Raw genomic sequence first — 5,624 nt, forward strand, 5'->3', positions numbered from 1 at the left:
TTAATTGCAACCACCATATACCTTCCTCCTACAGATAACCATTAGCCTCTGGTGTAGTCTCTCGGCTATGGCACCCCCCAGGTCTCTATTATAACTAATGATTCATAACATTTAAAGTTCAGACATCCAAAGCCATCAGTTGCTTGCACTTTGCTGGAAAGGGCAATATGAAGAAAATACCAGATCCAGCAGAGTACAGTTTAGGATGGCATGACGTGAGAAGGATACCCCTACTATGTGTTCACTATACTTTGGCATTGTTCCTTCAGGTGGTGGAGGCTTCTAACGGGACAACCATGAACTGCCACAGAAACCAGACGGCTGTGACCGTCCCAGCTTTGACTCCGTCTCTACATGTTGTGTTTCCTGCCAGCCATTATACTCCTGGTGTTCACCCCCAAAACCTGAAGTATCTGGCCCCACTCTCTCTGGCAGCCAACCTGGCCATGTGTACTAGTCTGGTCCTCATCTACTTCTTCTGCTTCACGGTAGGTACTGCAGGACTGTCTTCTGCTTCACGGTAGGTACTGCAGGACTGTCTTCTGCTTCACGGTAGGTACTGCAGGACTGTCTTCTGCTTCACGGTAGGTACTGCAGGACTTTCATCTGCTTCATGGTAGGTACTGCAGGACTGCATTTCTGCTTCATGGTAGGTACTGCAGGACTGCATCTTCTGCTTCATGGTAGGTACTGTACTGCAGGACTGTCTTTTGGGAGGAGAGACTAACATGAACTTGTCCGAATAAGAAACGCAACTTTTCATTGAAAACGTTTTCTGTTGCAAAACATTTTCGTACAGTTTGCTACAGTGTGCACTAATGAATACACTCCAGTCCCATGACACGTGTTAGATTCCCTAGCAAGAAAACCCCCCCCAAATGTTGTCAAACAGAAGGGGAACTAACGAAGAATCACTAACAACAACCAAAACGAAACTGGTGGGGTTTTAGGAGGGGTTCTGAAAAACACTCATTAAGTTGTCTACTGAAAGTTGACTTGCAACAACTGGGACCTAAAAGACACCCACCATGGCACCCAGTAAGAATTTGCCCAAGAAGAGGCAAACACAATTTAAAAAAAACACAACACCAAACTTCGACAGGAAGGAGACCACAAAGTGGAGCAGAACAGGGGAAAATCAGATTTGCTTTTGTTTTGTTAGAAATCAAAATGGGGAGAGCCAACTAAAGGTGTTAACCACTGGGCCAGACACTAGTAAATATCCCCCTGGGCCAGACACTAGTAAATATCCCCTGGGCCAGACACTAGTAAATATCCCCTGGGCCAGACACTAGTAAATATCCCCTGGGCCAGACACTCTTACATATACCCTGGGCCAGACACTCTTACATATACCCTGGGCCAGACACAGGTACAACACCTTCTGACTAACGAGGTGACACCAATGTGTTAACCTTGAAAAATGAATGTAAAAGCCTGTAACACACTGGGCCGTTCCCTCAGTCTCAGCTTTAGTTGGTTTATTCATGACGTTGGCACTTAAAAGCTGAATTACAGTAAATACACAACTTACTTTCGATGCAAAAACTCCAAAAACATCCGTTCTTAACAATGTTATCCGTTCTTAACAAAACATCCGTTCTTAACAATGTTATCAGTTGTAAAAAATGTTATATCGTTCTTAACAAAACATCCATTCTTAACAATGTTATCCATTCTTATAAACAAAACATCCATTCTTAACAATGTTATCCGTTCTTAACAAAACATCCATTCTTAACAATGTTATCCGTTCTTAACAAAACATCCATTCTTAACAATGTTATCCATTCTTATAAACAAAACATCCATTCTTAACAATGTTATCCGTTCATAACAAAACATCCATTCATAACTGTAATGGCCATCTAAATCCACTGCCTGTTATGTATATAATGAAATGTTCCAACAATATGATATCATTCTAATGTAGGCATTCTATAGCATCCAGCCCGCCACCCTATTTCTCCACTGATTGGGTTGTGGTTGTTATGGATAGAGAGCCAATGACTAGAGACAGGCAGTGTTTTGTTCGAGACCGAGACCGGAGGGTGGGGTGGTGGTGGGGGGGGGGGGGGGTCCCAATTCAATTTAGACCAGGGCAACTAGGAACTAGGAACTCTGTCATGGTTTTAATTTACTGGTGAGAGTTACAATAGTAGAATACCCAAGGTGCAATTTTCGAAATTTGGTTGTACATCAGCAGTTCTCTTTTTATACCAGTCACTGACAGTTACTCAGTTAGTCTCAATGGCGGCTAACATTTTATAGTGAGTCTAGCTACTGACTATCTTAACTTATAAAATAATCCTGGTCAAATTACTGACTGGGGGCCCCATTGATCATCAGATATCATGTTAATAACTGTACATTGTTCTCTCTGCTCCATGGCTAAATGTTCTCTCTGCTCCATGGCTAAATGTTCTCTCTGCTCCATGGCTAAATGTTATCTCTGCTCCAGATGTGTATAATTGCAGCAAATGTGTTTCTTTAAAACAAACAAATAGGCTAGAGCCAGCTCTGACTCTGTGGGCATCGGATGTGGGTGCAGACCCATGAACCCCTGTGGCCCTTCATCATGAGTTCTGATTGGTTTTGTGGCCCCCACCTCCATCAAAGTTGCCCATCTCTACTTAATACATTCAGAATGGTGAACAAATGCATTCTGGGGGCAAATGGAGCCACTTCAAATGATCACTATCCCAAACAGATGTATAATAGATCAAAATACAGGTACCTGCGTCAATAAAAGAAACTGCTTGAGTAAATGAAGGACACAAAGTATACTGAACGCAGGTGCTGCCACCCAGATGTGGTTTCTGAGTTAATTATGCAGTTAACATCCCATCATGCTTAGCGTCGTGTATAAAAAAATGGCCTGTTAGCCCATTATCTTTGGCTACCATGGCTAGAAAAAGAGTCCTCCCTCCAGGGGGACCCTGACCATTGGGGCGGCTGATTGGCTGTGTGCTTCTGATGGAGTTTGTGGTGGAAGAACGATGTCATATCCCTCCAATAGAGCTCCAGACACAAGTAGAATCTATGCCAAGTCTCAAACATCCTATAATGTTAACTGCTGTGCATTGTTATTTAATGACCTTACTGGACTTAATGTGATATTCAACCGATTTTTTTTTTTTTTTTTTTTGTTTGTTTTTTCCTGTTTTGATTTCCAGAACATCCCAAATCACATCAACCTGCCCAAGGTGGGTCATGCCAAAGACTACCCTCTTCTTTGGAACGGCCATCTTTGCTTTCGAGGGGATAGGAGTGGTAATTATTACTGTTCATGTTGAACATATGCTGCAAAAAAACATTATTACCATGTTAATACTGACGTAATTTCATGGTATTACAACGTCACTACAGTTAGTAAGGTGTAGTTTCATTGGTATAATGGCAACTTCAGGTGAAGTGTCACCTAACGTTGTTCCTCTCCATGTCTCAGGTCCTGCCCCTGGAGAACAAGATGCAGAAGCCTCAGAGTTTCAATATGGTTCTATGTCTGGGTATGGGCATCGTCACCTTCCTCTATATCAGCTTGGGGACCATAGGGTACATCACCTTTGGAGAGGCCATAGGGGGAAGTGTCACCCCTTAACTTACCCAACTGCTGGTGAGCTCTGCTTACAATGTCCTGAAGAGATGGTGCTGTATAGAATCACATAGATACTGAAGAGATGGTGCTGTATAGAATCACATAGATACTGAAGAGATGGTGCTGTATAGAATCACATAGATACTGATGAGATGGTGCTGTATAGAATCACATAGATACTGAAGAGATGGTGCTGTATAGAATCACATAGATACTGAAGAGATGGTGCTGTATAGAATCACATAGATACTGAAGAGATGGTGCTGTATAGAATCACATAGATACTGAAGAGATGGTGCTGTATAGAATCACATAGATACTGAAGAGATGGTGCTGTATAGAATCACATAGATACTGAAGAGATGGTGCTGTATAGAATCACATAGATACTGATGAGATGGTGCTGTATAGAATCACATAGATACTGAAGAGATGGTGCTGTATAGAATCACATAGATACTGAAGAGATGGTGCTGTATAGAATCACATAGATACTGAAGAGATGGTGTGCTGTATTGAATCACATAGATACTGAAGAGATGGTGTGCTGTATTGAATCACATAGATACTGAAGAGATGGTGTGCTGTATTGAATCACATAGATACTGAAGAGATGGTGTGCTGTATTGAATCACATAGATACTGAAGAGATGGTGCTGTATAGAATCACATAGATACTGAAGAGATGGTGCTGTATAGAATCACATAGATACTGAAGAGATGGTGCTGTATAGAATCACCACATAGATACTGATGAGATGGTGCTGTATAGAATCACCACATAGATACTGAAGAGATGGTGTGCTGTATTGAATCACATAGATACTGAAGAGATGGTGTGCTGTATTGAATCACATAGATACTGAAGAGATGGTGTGCTGTATTGAATCACATAGATACTGAAGAGATGGTGTGCTGTATTGAATCACATAGATACTGAAGAGATGGTGTGCTGTATTGAATCACATAGATACTGAAGAGATGGTGTGCTGTATTGAATCACATAGATACTGAAGAGATGGTGTGCTGTATTGAATCACATAGATACTGAAGAGATGGTGTGCTGTATTGAATCACATAGATACTGAAGAGATGGTGTGCTGTATAGAATCACCACATAGATACTGAAGAGATGGTGCTGTATAGAATCACCACATAGATACTGAAGAGATGGTGCTGTATAGAATCACCACATAGATACTGAAGAGATGGTGCTGTATAGAATCACCACATAGATACTGAAGAGATGGTGCTGTATAGAATCACCACATAGATACTGAAGAGATGGTGCTGTATAGAATCACCACATAGATACTGAAGAGATGGTGCTGTATAGAATCACAAAGCAGCTGTATTTTTTTAACAGTGTAACACTGGTCATAATTATATTCATCGAAAGGCTTTTGGTCATTTTTTTGGATTGCCAGAAATGTGCATCGTCTTGAAGATTTGACCAAAATAGATCCTCTCTCTCTTTACTGTGGCTATAAGAGACAAAGTAGAGTCGCAATTCAACGGCTCAGACACAAGCGGTATGTGGCAGGGTCTGTAGTCAATCACAGACTACAAAAGAAAACCAGCCTTGTCGCGGACCAGGATGTCTTGCTCCCAGACAGACTAAACAACTTCTTTGCTCGCTTTGAGGACAATACAGTGCTACTGACACGGCCCGCTACGAAAACCTGTGGACTCTCCTGTCTCTATGGAGACACTGACACAATGACTGAGAGGTGTTCTGTAAATACCACTCCTGTATCTGTCTCTATGGAGACACAGACACAATGACAGGGAGGTGTTCTGTAAATACCACTCCTGTATCTGTCTCTATGGAGACACAGACTGGTAGGTGTTCTGTAAATACCACTCCTGTATCTGTCTCTATGGAGACACTGACACAATGACTGGGAGGTGTTCTGTAAATACCACTCCTGTATCTGTCTCTATGGAGACACTGACACAATGACTGGGAGGTGTTCTGTAAATACCACTCCTGTATCTGTCTCTATGGAGACACTGACACAATGAC

The 5,624-nt window shown here is 41.9% G+C and overlaps 1 pseudogene; it reads left to right on the forward strand.

Annotated features, from left to right (window-relative positions):
- The first annotated feature begins 269 nt into the window (after positions 1–269).
- The window catches only part of LOC135533966 (proton-coupled amino acid transporter 1-like), a 9,908-nt pseudogene continuing 4,553 nt past the window's right edge, over positions 270–5,624 (forward strand).

Source organism: Oncorhynchus masou, unplaced genomic scaffold (assembly GCF_036934945.1).
Source record: "Oncorhynchus masou masou isolate Uvic2021 unplaced genomic scaffold, UVic_Omas_1.1 unplaced_scaffold_2850, whole genome shotgun sequence".
Taxonomy (NCBI): domain Eukaryota; kingdom Metazoa; phylum Chordata; class Actinopteri; order Salmoniformes; family Salmonidae; genus Oncorhynchus; species Oncorhynchus masou.